The 16,751-nt window shown below is 53.5% G+C and overlaps 1 protein-coding gene across 1 annotated transcript in view; it reads right to left on the reverse strand.

The window, feature by feature from the left end:
- Glut4EF (Glucose transporter 4 enhancer factor) overlaps nucleotides 1–16,751 on the reverse strand; it is a 133,716-nt gene that overhangs the window by 115,835 nt on the left and 1,130 nt on the right. The gene's annotated exons all lie outside the window — the stretch shown is intronic.

A 16,751-nucleotide genomic window follows, 5' to 3' on the forward strand; every position in this document is an offset into this window, starting at 1 on the left:
AGTCTTGCCATGCACGACGACTCTCGGACAAGAATGCACCGCTTGTGCGCGTCCGCGCACGTAGCACGTATGCAAACGCACGCGCCAAGACCTCTGGTGCTGCGCAGGAGAGCAGCAGCCGGTCAAGAATGGCATGCATTCATGATTTCCCACACCCGTGCAGGCAACTATACTTGCGTTGCGGTGTTGAAAACATAGGTCCGCTGGCCAGCACAGCTTCTTCGTGTGGGAAGCGCTGCTACTGTTCGTCATCGAAATAAAGTCGTGGCGACGACGTCCGGTTTGAAAGTGCGTGCGGGAAACGGAAGCGCGCCACAAGGTACTACTACTGTTCCTTCTACAAGGTGTTGCAAAAAGAAGTCCAGGAAGGCGGTTTAATATAACGGTCCTATACCCCAAAGATGTTCCTTTTTTTTTTTTTTGCCCATTGTTATTGTCTCAACCAACGCCATGCCCCAGTTGTATAACGACGGGATCTGCGCAGGGAACGACACGAGAGCAACAGAATGAAAAGGGAAAGAATATTTACACTATACCGGCTCGGTTCACAAGGCAAACAGCATGGCATCGACTAGTGCGAAGCCGGACGCAAGGGGGACGTTGCTTCATGCGAAACGACCCTTGTCCCGGTTATTTTTGTAATCCCTGAGTTTGCACGTTGCCACAGGTGGTTACCTGTGACGTCAGGGCTGGCTTTCCTACTACAACAAACGCAGCAACTACAGCGGTGAAAAGAAATTCCTGGGCTGCTCAGCCCAAGTTTGCAGGATCGGATCCCGCGGTTGCATTTCGATAGAGGCGAAATGTAAACACGTCAGCGCACGCGAAAGAACCCCAGGCATTCGAAATTAATCCGAAGCCCCCTCACAGCCCGCGCGCTGCTCCGGGATGTTGAACCTCGTACAGTAACCGAACCGAGCCATACAAGCGCGGCATTATCGGAGGTGCAGATGACGCACAACAACAGGATGCAAGCCACATGCAAAATCATTCCAAATAGCTGGCCATAATGGAGCGCTGTTGACGGAGAGCAGTGACGCGTCGCGGTCCAGTTCAATGTCCTCGGCTGTTTCCTAAACAAGATTCATCGCTGCAGCTTCCAATTCACCTCGGTTAGAACGATTGCCGACAGCTGTAGTCTGTCGATGTATACGTGTGCTTCGTTTCCTGTAAAGCCTCCCAGATGGAACCCTCTACCTTAAGCATGCTTGCAAACTGTATGTTTTTTTCGGCAACGTATTCTTTATATAATTCTCTATTACTTCGCAGTGAACACTACATATTTGTTTATGCCAGGGAAAGCAGTACTGCATCCACATGTGGTCTGCCTCTTTTCCTCGCTTATTGTTTGTACCTTCGCTGTGTGCTCAGAAGCGTAATAATAATTTTAATAACTAGCGGGTCTTAAGCCACGATGCACGATGCAGTGGAAAGCTTGGGATTAACGTCGACCGCCCAGGTTGAAGTTCATTAACGCATTCCGAAGTCTCGCGAGGCATGAGTGTTCTCGAATTTTCGCTCCCATGCCGTGGCCGAAAGCAGAATCCACAAACTCGCCGAAAAGTCATAGCAAATGTCCCTCACCGGACAAAGTGAAAGCTTTCGCTAACTCAAAGGTTTTCTCTTCTGTCGAGCCCTCTATGAGCCGAACATCTCGGCACATCTCGGTTCCATTCGTTCCAAAGAAAAAAAAAAAAAAACTAGAATTTCCGATGCACCGAATGTCTGTGTCCCTATCGAGAAATGGAGCGCGGATTTCTGCATCATTTCTTTTTTTTTGCTTATCGCTATCAAACGGCAAGGATACCGACAGTAATAAATATGACAGCGGAGGGTATAATGACCCTTTGCAGGGCAAAATAATGAGGTTGATCCCCCTACGCGACCGAACAAGGTGCTGATGTAGTGCGCGTTCGAGTCAGATTCCGACGTTGTATAGGTATACGCGTGAGTGACACATTCACTGCTCCCAAGTTGGGGTTATCGCCCGACCTTTGGAATCGAACGTAGCACTGACTTTTCGAGTTAAATTTCGTTTTGTTCGTTTAAATTTGTTTGCCGAGAAAGAATAATAAAGGCTGAGCTTGTAATTCACAGATCAGATGCGACCGTCAGTGACCCGGGCCGTTAACTCCGAGGTCGGGCGCCGACCTTTTCGAGGTCGCTCAAGCCGCGAGCCTTTCCCATCCTTCCGTGTTTTCCCCTTGCCTTTCAAAAAAGCAGCGATAGACACGCAGACGCCTTCCGGCGCGGTTGCTGCTGCTGCCACATAGGCTGTGCTCAGTAATAAATAAGCTGTCGCATGCGCTGCAGTCTAACGCAGCCACAGACACTCGTCGTAGCAGCGCCACATGTAACTGCGTCCGCTGTCGCGGTGGCTCAGTGGTTACGGCGCTCGGCTGCTGACCCGAAAGATGCGGGTTCGATCTCGGCTACGGCGGTTGAATTACGATGCAGGCGAAATTCTGGAGGCCCGTGTACTGTGCGATGTCAGAGCACGTTAAAGAACCCCAGGTGGTCGAAATTTCCGGAGCCCTTCCCTACGGCGTCCCTCATAGCCTGAGTCGCTTTGGGACGTTAAACACCCATAAACCATGCAACTGCATACAGTGCTTTGCATTCGTGGCGCCCGTGCTCTGTCCCCAGCCTAACGCGATTTGGGGCACAGGTGAAGTGAGAAAGATGGCCGCCTTCATTCCTCCCTGACCCCCCCCCCCCCCCCCCCCTCGACGGGACGGGACGGTGGGGTGCGCTCGAAGGGAAGAATGACATTTCTTGGAACGAAGCGCGCGCGCGCGCAGGCGCCGGGCCGCTCGGGCGTCCATCGCCCTTTGGGGCTGATTCGCGTCGGCTGGGCAGGAGAGCGGTGGCAGCTTGGGACTGAAGCGCCGCCACACGACGACACCCCCCCCTTGTCTTAATCCCCTCGTCTTAACGGACACCAGCCGAGGCGCAGACTCGCGACGAACGTCTCGTTCGAAAAGTCTGCAGGATTCCTGAGAGGATTAAGCACTGCCGGACGGAACGGCGTCAGGGCGCCGTTGACGACGGAGGCAAAAGAGATGAGGAATAGCCGGCGACAGCGCGGCTAGCCGGGAGCGGCAAAGACCTGGGTTGGGTGACGCCACTGACCGGGAGTCGGTGAGGCGCCAACTAAACAGCCTTGGGTTGTCGCCTTGGAACGCAGGTCCAAGCTCGCAGTGGCAGTTCCAGCGGTAACTGCCCGCTTAAGCCCGATAATCCCTAATTCCGAGACGACGCCAAGGTCGGGGGGTCATTGGGGAAACGGACGGCACGTGCTCGCACGAGTGCGTTTGTTTTTATTTTTATTTTGCAATGGAGAGGGTGTTTTGCCCTACGGAGGCTAGAGGGCTGGCCATGCTCTCGATGAGCCAATCGTAGAAAGAGTGTAGCATGATTGGAAGCTACCAAATGTGGGCCGGGCCTCACGGGCTTTAAAACCGGGCCCCGGAGCCGGAAAAAGGGTTCTGAGCCAAGGTCAGGTGCTATGCATCTTCGGCTATGCCGAGTAGGGGCCTCCCCTAGTGTTAGCCAGTTCCGCCTTTTTGTTGTTTTCTCTTTTTGCTGTTTAATGTTTCTCCAGTGCCTAATTGTTTATGTGATGTAAATATCTGTACATAAACTTCAAGTATTCGCTTTATCCCTGCATCGTAACTCATCGCAAGACCGTCTCTGACGGGGCATCCCTGGTGCGAAGAAAAGCTTCAGTCTTCCAGTTAAACAAACCGTCTCCGGCGGGGCACCTCTGGTGCAAGGAAGGAAGATAAAGAACTTGTGAAACTTTACTACCACTGTATGCGACTGCAGCCACTAAATACATTACAGGTAACGCGCGTCGTTATAACCCGAACACGGCATCGGAATTAAGGCGAATTCACACTGGCGAGTCGCGGAGGGCGCGCGACAGCTTTACCCTCCCCGTTTTCCTAGCGCTTCAGAAACCGTAACTAAACAGCCCGAAATCGGTCGCGCGACGTTTGCGACTCGCCAGCGTGAACCCGCCTTTACAGCGAGAAACACGCGGAGAGAGACGAAAGTTGCCTGTGCCGTGCACGCCGGCTCAAAAAGCACCGGAAGCACTGACAGCATCCGTGCAATGCAGGGGCGAGCGTGCCTCGGGGAGTGCAATGCTCGGCCGCGGGAGCGTTGACGCCGCGGCTCGGGTCAGCTGCCTGCGCTTGAAACGCGCAAAAGGGCTGAGTGCGCTGACACGTGAGCGGTTCGTATCGGTGTACACCGCGCAGCATCTGCAGGTCACTAGCCGCGGAGTTTCGCGGCTTCCGACACAACGACGACCCGGGCTCTTCCCCGACTTCCCCAACTTCCCTCCCTCTGTTAGGAGAAGGTAAGTGACGCCAACCAAGTAAAATACAGGAAAAACACGACGTTTCGGGACCGGCTCGGCCCCTTCTTCACGGTGTGACTACGGGCGAGCGCAGCTTGGCTTTTTAAGCCCCTGTGTGGAGGACCTGCGGGTCAATGGCCGCAGCCCATGGACGTAGGATGAGGGGAGAGTCCCCAGGGAACGATTAACATTCTCTCGTGTTTGCTGTATGTGCCACGACTCGAGTAGAAGCCTCCTGCGTGGGTTAGCTTCCGTTTCCAATACAATGGTGCTGTCGAAGTCAATTGGGTGGTCACACCCTTCACAGTGTTCGGCCACGGCGCTGCGTTGACGATTCATGTGACGGACGTCCGCTTTGTGTTGGTTCATCCTTTCCGCGAAGTTCTTCGTTTCCCCTATGTACGACGCCGGGCAGACGGAACACGGAATTTTGTACACGACGCCCTGGGCCTTTTCTCTGGGCTGCCGGTTTTTTGGGCGGGGGAGAAGGCGACCGATAGTGCTGGTCGGTTTGTGCGTTGTCAGCACCCCTTCTTTTCCGAGAATGCGACCGAGCGTCTCGCTCACGCCTCTCACGTAGGGGATGCAAACACGTTTCCGCTTCTGGCATGCGTCTGAGGAAATAATAGACCGGATTTTGTTTTGCCTTTCTTGCTTCCTGATAATGCGCCGGATGAATGAGCTTGGGTAGCCGTTCTTTTGGAGGTCAGAAATGACTCGGTTCTTCTCCTTCCTTTTATCTTCACTTGAGGAACATATGGAGTCGGCTCTCTTCAGTAATGACGTCACGACAGATGCTTTGTGCGGGATGGGATGGTTCGAATCGAAATGTAGGTACCGTCCTGTGTGGGTTGGCTTCCTGTGCACCGAGGACTGCAGGCCTTTGTCGTGCCTTGTAAGTAGGACATCCAGAAAAGGCAGGCTGCCCTGCTGTTCATGTTCAACAGTAAATTGTATGGCCGGTTCAACTGAATTTAGATGACTCTGGAGGTTTTCTATCTCTGAGGTTTTCACCACACAAAAGCAGTCGTCTACATAACGGAGGAATAACTTTGGCTTGGGATTAAAGGAGGAGAGGGCCCGGCTTTCGACGTCCTCCATGGTACGCGAGGCAGCCGGTCCGTACGGGGCGGAATACATGAGGTTCGCTCTTCCAAATGCTTTGGCGTTCAGCCCAAGGTTGATGGATCGAATCCCGGATGCATTTCAAAGGAGGCGAAATGCAAAAACGCTCCGAGATATGTCCGTGCACGTTAAAAAACATCGGGTAGGTGGAAACGAATCCAAAGCCCTCCACTACAGCGTATACCTTGAGGCCGGAGCCCTTTGTTTTCGGGTAAAACCCGATTTCACTCATTCTTGTACCCCCGATTCCTCGAGAAACCGGGTTCACCCAGATTTCTACCCGAAAGTTCGCCTTCGCACGAACATACGTTTATTCGTGCACAAAGGTGAAGACATTGCGCAGAACTTAGCGAATTTGTTGCGCGCATTCCAGAGGTGCGTTTTTGGTTGATCCTGCATCTCTTTTAACGCTTGTCACAGACGACACGGCCTTTTTTTTTTGGATACGTTCGACAAGGTTTAAGAGTGGGAAGCCAAAACACGGGTACTGAGCAGACGACTTATTGGCATCAGCATATCAAGTGCTGCCCTGATCCAAAGTTTTTTTCGCCTTTAAAATGGCCGATGCGGTGTTGAATGAACGCATTCCCAGCGTGCAAAGGTCACAGAGGTGCTAGGGGATTGGTAATATACACAACGAATTAGCTGTTATGTACGAGACGAGAAAAATCTCATTTGGTAAAGAGTTTTTCAATTCAACCTGCCATTTTATGTTGTTTTCGAAATAATGCGCAAAAGATACAGGATATTTTATGCACCGCGCTTATTGTAAATCGTCTTGCGCTGCAAAAAAAAAAAAATGTCCCCCCCCCCAAAAAAAAAAAAATGCGAATTACGGAACTTTTTGCTTAATAAGCATATATTCTGTAAGTATTGTGGGGTTGAAATCGGGGGAGATAAATCCGTTCTCCCCGCTTAAGCGCGGCTGACTCAGTTCAAAACCGTGCGGACCCCACCCCGTGGTCGCGTACGCTACTGAGCGCACGCCGACCACGGCGGGCCTTGCTCTGCGGGAACAAAGGAACGACACACTGGCTGACACAAACAAGGCATTTATTGCTATAGCAACAATAACGCCAGCTAGCAACAAAATACACTGAGGAATCTAGGATGTCCGACTCACCAGCACGGCTACGAGCGAACGTCCGCCCACGGTAGGGCAAAGGGATAAACTCCGAGGTCGAGCGGGTCGGGCTCGGCGGGAGTAAGTTCCGGCCAAGAGGCGCCCGTCGACGAAGAGCGAAGCTGCGAGCGAAACGTCCGTTCGCTTCCCGTTGCCGAGGGAGAAGAGGCCCCGTAGCTCCCCGCGAGCGCGCAGCAAAACGCCATCCGTGGCGCTGGTGTCGCTGCGACGCGAGCGCCCTCCCCTGTTAGTGGAAAGTCACCGAACCGAGAGGAGTGCTTTGCGGAGGAGCTAACCACAGGGAACTAGCGCGTTGAGGGAAAGCGAACGCAGGGGACGAAAGCGTCCCCACATCCCCCCAACCTTAAATAGACCCACGCGCCTGCAAGTTACATGCTATGGAGGAGTCTCCTGGTCTTCATGCACTTGAGGCAGGTCGTGCAGCGGAGGTCACGCCGACAGGGTGCACGCAGTCTTCCGCGGTATTCCGAAGGCGGCGTGAAGGTCTCCGCTGGGACGACTCGCATGGCCCGCGGGCTATGTGCCCGCAGGCCCGCGAAGAGGAGGGCCGGTTGACCACTGCAGGCCAAGATTCCGCAGTAGTCGCCAGGGCAGCAGCAGCCGGAGGTGGCTGCTGTCTGGTCTCGCCACGGCTGCCCCGGATGGATGCGGCGAACAGGATACAGGCCGCTCCGTCGCAGCAGGCGGCGGCGAGACGATGTGCACAGGACAGCAAGCCGCAGTGGCTCCAGATCTGTAAAATTTACGAAACACACTCCGCATGCCTTTAACGTAGGTCACGGGAGGGGAAACGGTGTACACAAGGGCCTGGTGGCTCAATGCTCAACTCGCTAGCAAAATGTGTCGGGCGGCTGTGCAACGCAAAGTTCGAGTGAACAAAGCCCTTTCTTGAGTTGAACGAGAATGCTCGGTTCATGCGAGGTTAAAAAAAAAACAGGCGGCCAGCAAAGTGCGCCCCCTCTCAACACCACGGTCCGGTGGTCGTGTCACTTTTGACATGGCGCAGGCAGCTATGAATAGCCTTAGGCCTCACTACCACTGTGAAGGTCGACGACCCCCAACAAAAGGAGGACCCGGAACGGGTTTCGTGCGCGCAGCCGCGAGGAGACATCAGCGTTGTGGGGTGGTCCTCCCCGCTCACTGCACGAAGCAGCTGCTGAGTGATCGGCGCCCACCGTATCGGACGGTGTCGGAACGCCCGGTGCCGAGCTGCAATACCAGCGAGCTCGTAACTGCACCCGTGGCCCCAGGCCACCCGGCTCCCAGAGCCGCGACTCCCAGAGTCGAAAAAGAGACAGCGAGAAAATATATACAGAAAACTCGGACCACCCACGCGGCTTCCGTACTCACTCGCTTCGGGCTCGGCAACTCCGCGGGCGCTAGGCCTCGCGCTCCCTCGATGCGGACCAAGTGGTTCTTGAAGAAACTCCAGGAAGAAAACTTCACAAAAAAAACATGCTGAGCATGTCGAAAAGTTCAAACATGCTGCAGCGCAATACACCTCGCACTCAAGAAAGCATGCCGCAGGTCCTAGCGATCAAAATTCACTCTAGGCCTAGCACTTGTCAAGTCCGGACAAAGAGCGTTCCTCGAACCGAACGGACTGTCGTCCAATGTTCCAAGAGCAGGCCCCACGTTGGGCGCCAGATGTGGGGTTGAAATGGGGGAAATAAACACGTATTCCCCGTTTAAGCGCGGCTGAGCCAGTTCAAAACCGCGCTGACCCCACCCCGTGGTCGCGTACGCTACTGAGCGCACGCCGACCACGGCGGGCCGTGCTCTGCGGGAACAAAGGAACGACACACTGGCTGACACAAACAAGGCATTTATTGCTATAGCAACAATAACGCCAGCTAGCAACAAAATACACTGAGGAATCTAGGATGTCCGACTCACCAGCACGGCTACGAGCGAACGTCCGCCCACGGTAGGGCAAAGGGATAAACTTCGAGGTCGAGCGGGACGGGCTTGGCGGGAGTAAGTTCCGGCCAAGAGGCGCCCGTCGACGAAGAGCGAAGCCGCGAGCGAAACGTCCGCTTGCTTCCCGGTGCCGAGGGAGAAGAGACCCCGTCGCTCCCCGCGAGCGCGCAACAAAACGCCATCCGTGGCGCTGGTGTCGCTGCGACGCGAGCGCCCTCCCTTGTTAGTTACAGTAACCGAACCGAGAGGAGTGCTTTTCGGGGCGGGCAGCTAACAACAGTGGGGTGCGTTGAGGGAAAGCGAACGCAGGGGACGAAGGCGTCCCCACAGTATATCGGCCGATTTTTACCCTCCGAATTCCGGGAAATTAAACCTGATAACGAATTGTCTTTACACATCTAAAGCCACAACCAAGGTGCAGTTTCAGGATGTTAAACTCCACGCATAATATCACATCATTTGTTTCGTATCATATTCACATCATAGCAGTGTTCTTGCGCGGCGAATCCCTCACGTTCTCTAAATTCTGTCCTCAAACACGTCATCGCAAGACTGCCTCACTGGCGGCGGGCTAAGAGGCAACACATTACGGAGCTGCGTGAGCGTAGTACGTGCTTTGTGTGTTTGGACCGGTGAATAACCGGCGAAGCGATGACTCCCGCACACACCCTGCGCGCTTGCACGTGTCTCTCAAGCAGGCCACGCCCGCGCTTTACGGACGCTTTTTGCGAGCGGCGAGATGTGATACTTGGTATCTATACTTAGTCAGTGCGTCCACCTCACGCCCTGGTTCTGCGATAAGCAAAATAGGCTCCCCGCCAGCACGCAAGGAAAGCCTCGCCAAAGCTCCATATTCCGTGACGGATTCATACTCCGCACGGGAACATCCGTGCGGGCTGATGGTGGGATCACCGAAACCGTACGGGTCTACGCGTGCGTCTGCAAGCAATCAGATGTCTCCCTCCAAACGAACACAATTAGCGAGAAGGGCTGCTTTGCATGCCGCGGTCACTGAACATTCAGGAAACAGCACCTGCCTGGCGCGTACCATCGTAAACAAAAGGTTGAAGTTTTTGTTTTGTTTTTTTCCCCAGCAGTTCTTGGGTTACATAGGTCGCCGTTTAGTGGGAAGCTCCTCTGCATTGATTTAGACCTCCTTGAATTCGTCGACATGCCCCGATCTCACCGCATGGGCGGTTATTTGCATCTCTCCCATCGATTCTGCCGACGCTGCCAATCGAACTCACGACCTCGTGCCAGGACGCCATGAATACATAGTAAAGGCCACGGCGAGTCATAAGGCGGCATGAACGAGTGGACAGGCCTCATATGTACGCCCCGATCCACATGCGCTCGAACAAATTTTCTCTTTTTCGATGCACGATCCAGATCCAGCAAAAAAAAAAGAAGAAAAAAAAAACAGTGAGCATACGCTTTTGCCATTTTAACTATGACATTTATGTACCGCCCTTTCGTTCTCTTTTTCTTTTTTTTTCGCCCACTTTTCTGTGATTAATTACGAAAATTTTTTCCCAAGAAACGGAAGTCACCTGCGAACGGCTCCGGGATGTCTTCCACGGGGAACGTGTAATAGTACGCGCTTATGGCGTTATGAGTTAATAAGGGCGCGCCATTCATAAACTCGGACCAATTTCGCGGTTTTATCGCCTCTATTAGGGCCACCATTTATATACACAGTCCCTTTCCTGCCGGCAATCTCGAGCTCCTCCGAGGGTTTACCTCGGTGGTCTCCCCACTGTAGACGAGCGCTGTACGTATATATACACTTTGTAACGGCTTCCTCGGTCCGGAAGTCGCCGTACGTAATAATATACTGTGCGCGTATACATATACTGGGCTGCTGCACGCGAGCAGCTCCTTGGCCGAGGCCCTAATTGTTCATCCGCAGCTCTTGTTATAATTACCGCGCCAATTTTCGCTCCAGCTCTCCTTTCCGGGGTGTCCACACGCTCACCATCCTTCCCCCTCACCCATGCACACTGCCTCCTCCGAGCTTTGCTCGTGTGCTTGCATATACGTGTTGTCCGACACAGTTCTTTGTATTTGTATTCTTTTTCTCTCATTGCTTCCGCTCTTTGGTGCCCATGCCACGACGGGAGTTTCCACAAAATTATTCCTGTCGCACGGCCCGGGTAAACTACTTGTACAAATCACGCCCTTACAACCATACTAAAAGCTCCTCAACACTCCCAAAGGTAGTGTGGAAGGAAAGAAAGAAAGAAAGAAAGAAAGAAAGAAAGAAAGAAAGAAAGAAAGAAAGAAAGAAAGAAAGAAAGAAAGAAAGAAAGAAAGAAAGAAAGAAAGAAAGAAAGAAAGAAAGAAAGAAATTAGCACAAGAGATAGCATTAGCGCGGACGCAGGTGAGCTTTTCCTCCATCGCTCCCAGTTGGGGGTGCCGTAAAACCGTTAAAAAAGAAAAAAGAAGCGGTGCATTCCGGCCCTGTTCGCTACATGTTCTGTCCTTTTCTTTTTTCCCGCGAAACAATTCTCGTCTATTTTTTTTTTTCTCCTCACCCGGTACCAATCTCTAACGCGCGTCCAAGCACCGCGACCAAGCGCAGCAGAGCATGGACGTGCTAAGAGGCGCTAACGGCGAGAAAGACGGAGCGTTGGAGGGCCGAACACCCTTTCTACCATATCCTCCTCTCTCTCTTTCTCACTCACCATACCGGCTTCGCAATGGACTGCGACGAACGGACCACCACACGTATATACTTTACACCCGCTGAGCTCACGACACCCCCTGGAGGGAGCACTTCACCACTCGTCGCCGGCGGTCACAGCAAGCGTCGTTGAGGTCGCTCGCTGTAATAGCCAGGCCACAACGCAACATTCGCGCCGCCTAGCTAGGGACTAAAAGAGGCGAGCTGCCCTCCCCACAGGAGGATTGAGAGAAAGAAAAAAAAAGGGCAGAAGCGCCACCACGGCAACTGCGGGAAAATATAGTCTCTACTTCAGGAATTAAAACGCGGCGCCAGTTCCGCGTTTAAGCAATTCACGAGCATGAACAGGTAGTAGAGCCTCTTCCCATTCAACCGGATTCAATTCATGTCATCGACCTCACCCCTACTCCATCATCTTCATTCTTCAAAACTATCCCCTACGGTTGGTGTAACGTTGAGATACAGGGAAAGAACAAGAGCGAGCCCGGGAACAAGGTTTAATGACGTCCCAGCTGAAATAAGAAACGTGCAGGGGCAGAACATGTGACGCGAAGAGAAGGCAACCAATAGTTCCTAGGGCTAACGGAACGGCTTTCAAGAGAAGTACACATAACATGGGGCGGTAGAGTTTGCAAGGCCGCAGCTGGCGAGGGACCGGGTCAATTGGAGGTCAGTGGTGTTTATTCGTCCTGCAGTGGACGTGGATGGAATGATGATGGTGATGATGACGGTGATGATCTTCCAAGGGCACCCCTCACGAAAGGGTATGGCCCTCACCACCCTCCTCTCCCCCTCCCTCGCGCACCTCCTCTTTCGAAGCCTGCAGGCGAGCGCGCGCGAAGTGTGTAATGCGGCCGCTCGGGCCCCCTGCATGCATGCGCAAGGGCGCGTCGGAGAGGCGTGGTACCGCCACCCGCCCGCAGCGCTAATGCGCGCGCGAGGCAGCGGAGAGCTGCCCGAGATGACCAGCGTTGCGTGTCGGCAGCGCTGGCTCGCTTCCCCGCGCGTTGCGGCACGCAGCGCGGCTCGGACGGCCTCCCTTCCACGTCTTGCATGCGTGCTCTGGTCAAACAGGCTGCGACAACAACCGGTGGAAAACCGCTCCGCTCCATTCCCCCCCGCCTGCCTATTCTCATTTCACCCAACGTGTGTAGCGGCGACGCTTGTCGGGCAAAGCTGCTCGCCTTTCTCAGGCAAGCGTGTTATGAGAGACTTCATATATCCGTGGTGCTTGTCCCGCTGATTTTCAGTCTCGCTGTTTAAAAGAAAAAAATCAGCGGGAAAAGCACCCTGGATAACAGGTGTTCCTGTTCCTATCTTCCGTTTCCTTCTCTTCCTTTGTTTCTTTGCCCCGTGTAGGGTAGCATACTGGGCGTCGCGTATACCCGTGTTTGAACCCGACCGCGGCGGCCGCGTTTCGATGGAGGCGGAACGCAAAAGGCGCCCGTGTGCTGGTCGAAATTATTCCGGAGGCCTCCACTACGGCACCTCTTTCTGTCTCTCATTCCCACCTTCCTCCGTTCCCTTACGGCGGGATAGAGGTATTCACAAAGAACTGAGACAGTTACTACGCCTTTCCTTTCCTAAAAAAAAAAAATCCATTTTTTAACCTCCCTGCCTTTACATTCATCTGTTTCTCTCTCTCTCTCTAGTATTTGTGTAGTTGTATAGTGCTTGTCTGACTAAAACCAGCTGGCCCGTCAAAGTTGTCGCGAAACTCAGCCGCACAGGTGCCAAGGCAGGGAGACGTTTTCTTTTCCTGATTTGGGCAATTGAGTTTACCGATTCGGGGCAAAATTTATAATTTCTGGGTTCGCTCTGCGGAGATCCATACACTGTGTGGTGCCGGAGCACGAAGGTGCAAAACAAGGCCAGCGGGCACCGGCGGCAGCGCTTTGTCGCGCTCGAGAAACGACAACGGCGACGACCCACTTTGGAGGAGTGAACAAACACCGTGGCCGCTGCCTGCAGGGAAAGCGAGAGGCCGCGGAGGAGGTGGTCCAGCGACCTTCCCCTTTTCGCCGGCCGGCGCTTGCCCAGTTTCGCTCACGTCGCTCGTGGACTGCTCAGGTGCATTCTTTGCACTGTGCTTCCTGACCAGCGCAATTTCGTTTCTACTTTCGTTCGCTTATCCTTGCGCTCAGTGAGATCGTTTTCAAGCCTCTCCTCTGCCGTCTGTTCTCTCTGTTGATGCCGATGGCGCAGGTTTGCCGGCCATCGCACCTGCGCCGCAATTTGAATGCATCATCTGGCGCGTGCGACGTGCGGTGCTCTGTGAAAATGTCATAGATGGAGCGAGAACCATGGCCGTGGTTTTAGAGGACTGTGCCGAGGTCGGATGTGATCGCTAACAAATTCAATATCTTCGTCTACACACACACACACACACACACACACACACACACACACACACACACACACACACACACACACACACACACACACACACACACACACACACACACACACACACACACACACACACACACAGCGTGGTCTCTCATTTCGTTTTCCTCTGTATTAGCCGTTCCTTCAACGGTGCGGCAGGCAAAGCTTCGTCTGGTGGAGCGGGCCAGGGCTGAACCGAAGGCCAACGGACTCCTGGGCCAAGGAGTGTCGACCATGCACTTTCTCAAGACACTCATCCCCCCAATAAATTCATTCATTCATTCATTCATTCATTCATTCATTCATTCATTCATTCATTCATTCATTCATTCAATAAAACTTCACAGTTCATTCTACCTTTTCTACGGTGCCGCAGCCGAACGCGAGAGTCTATATGTATACGGCTGGAACAAAGTTCGGCAACGGCCCGTTATCATCTTCAGAGCAACAAGAGTGCGAACGTGGCTGACCAGCGCGCCAGGCCAAGTTTATTTGTCTAGCGAGCTTCTCATATTTTTCGCCGCAAAACGGCCATTCGAATGCTCCATTTGAGCGGCGCCTTTTCTCACAACGAACAAAGGGAACGTGCTACAAGAAAAGAACGGCAGAGTGGGGTGTTCCACTGGCTCTTTACAAAAAAAAAAAACAGCAAAGAAAAGAAAAGAACGGAATATATGTGCAACGCGTCCATTGTTTTCAATCCCGCCTTTGCAAAAAAGACTGTATAGTTGTCGCCTTTGCACGCAAGTTTATTTGCATCAACGTGCAAAAATTTCTGCAGCACTGACTGCAAAGTTTGAAACTCGATTCCCACTGCATACGACTTCGAAACTATAGCTGCCTCCTAATTAGAAGAGGGCAGCGTCAGCCAAACAGCGTTTCACTCTGCAATTTGTGCCATGAGCGTTCGCGCAAAGTGAACTTCGACTGAAAGCATCATTTGCTCGTCATTTTCGGACGGCACACCCGGGAGGTTGTGTGCCACAAGCGGTGGTGCTAACCCACATTTTTCAGATAGCCAAACTGAGCAGACGAAACACACAACAGCAGAGCAGCAGACAGCAGTTGACGAGAAAAAAAAAAACGAATTCAGCGTAGCCTGATGTCCTGGAAACGCCTTAGGCTCAGAACTGAGATACAACGAAAACCAGAAGCAGCTACATTAAATGAGCGGACACATGTAATAAAAAGAAGCCAGAGAAGAGACAGCATCCTGAGGTCAGCTTATAATTGATGGCAATGGCTTATCTCATGATCGGACCACCCTCCCGGAAAGGAAGCATGTGTAACTGTCCAGCCCTTCAGGTTTGTTTGCTGCTCGTTTGGCTCACTCGATTTATTTCGCGGCGTTCGAGCAGCGAACAGCCACTGGTATTAGATTTGTCATATTCGACAAGTTTTTGACGAAAGAACAAAAGCCTGCAGAGTATGGAGAATGTTGTGTCACTGGCTATTATCTCTTCATGAAACTGAAGGGGGAGGGACATCATAGTGCGCCATACGTTCCAAAGGACAAAGGTGCCAAAAGGTTTTCAGCCAAAGGTAGTCATCCGCGTTGGCCGGACAGTGCGAATGGACAACGATTGTTACGCGCACAAAAAATAAAGCAACGAAAAATAAGTGCCAGTGCAGCCAAGTGAGCCGAGCATGCCAGCTGGCAAGTGAACACATCTCTCTTCGTTCTCGAGACAGGTTATAATGGCGCAATGCGCGCCGTTGAGCAAGGCGTAGTACGCATTTGTTCTCGTCTACTCCGTCTCGGCGAGAAGGCCACTGAACGTGCCAAATATACCACCGCCTATTGTCGTCCTCGCCAGCTGATTTCTAATTCGGAGGAGAAACGTTCAAGACGGCGCTGATAAAGGCTGCAGATAAGAATGCGTCAAAAGGAAAGTAAAAAGAAGTAAAAAAATTCATGGAAACAATGAGCCGGCATGAGCACGACAATCAGCAGCAAGAACTCTAGTATGCAACAGCCGTTTATTAGCAGGTACTTCAGCTGCGGTTGCGCCTTGCCGCTGCTTTCGCGACTGTTTCGTGGAAGTTAGAAAATGAGCCGAGCCGACGTAACTGCAGAGTGGCCGGGAGATAGTATTCGCAACAAAGCTCATTCGACTCGGAGTGACGGCCGCAATGTCAGGTCGCGACAGGCAGCATTGCGTAAGCCACTGAGTGCCCTGGCTTTAGAAACCCAATCAGCGCATCCAACTCGCCGGCCAACGAACGACCGCGAAAGAAAATGGCCTCCGCACAGGGCCAGTGCGCCACCATTCCCTTGCCCTTTTTTTTCTCTCTCTACTGTACCTTCCCTCCGCTCTCCAGCATCCTCTCGAAACTACTGCGAGTCTGCGACGACGACACGCATACAGAAGAGGCGGCGGCAGGCACATAGCAGTGCCACCAGAAACGAGAGCGTCCCTGAGCGATTTTCGCGAGCAGGAGGCGGCCGAGGAACGTAGTGGTTCCCCTAGCGCCGCTTCGCTTCGACCCCGGAAGAGATCATGAGGCCGCGCGCGCGAGGAGGAGGAAGAAGAGAAACGGCGAGGAAGGGAACGCGCGAGAAACAAAAAGCGAGAAAACCCCCATCGCCGCCGCGCCCGCAAAGCCGGCTTCGCCCGGCACAGAGGGAACGGCAAGAGGAGAAACAAACACGCACAACCTGCCGCAGTGTCCCGAAACGCCTGTGGGACGCAGGGAAGGGCGTCGGAGAGAGGCAGCAGCGTGCTGTGCTCGGACCCCGAGCAAGTCAAACACGCACAAACAGGCCTCGCTGCGGCAGGCAGCGTTCCGTGGATCGAAGCAGCACGGCAAGAAGGGGCAGAGGGGCGAGGGCGGTGTTCTGCGGAGTTGCGACACACACGCACAAGGGGGGTATGCCGACGCTCGCTGCTGCTGCGAGGCTTTCCCGGGAAGGAAGGAGCAAAACAGGCCGTGACGTCAGGTTGACGTCGGTGCGCGTGCGCCGGTTCGCGAGGGGCGAGGCGCGCCTCCATGTTTGTGTGTACGCAGCAAGTGAGGGCTCGCTCGCCGGCCGGCTTTCGTTGCGGAGGTGGCGGGCACACAGCTGATCGCGCGGCGGAGACCGCGCGCGCGCCTGCCCGCTTCGGCCGGGCTCGTTTCGACT

This window comes from Amblyomma mixtum, chromosome 1 (genome assembly GCF_055824585.1).
Source record: "Amblyomma mixtum isolate Tamu chromosome 1, ASM5582458v1, whole genome shotgun sequence".
NCBI classification, from domain to species: Eukaryota; Metazoa; Arthropoda; class Arachnida; order Ixodida; family Ixodidae; genus Amblyomma; species Amblyomma mixtum.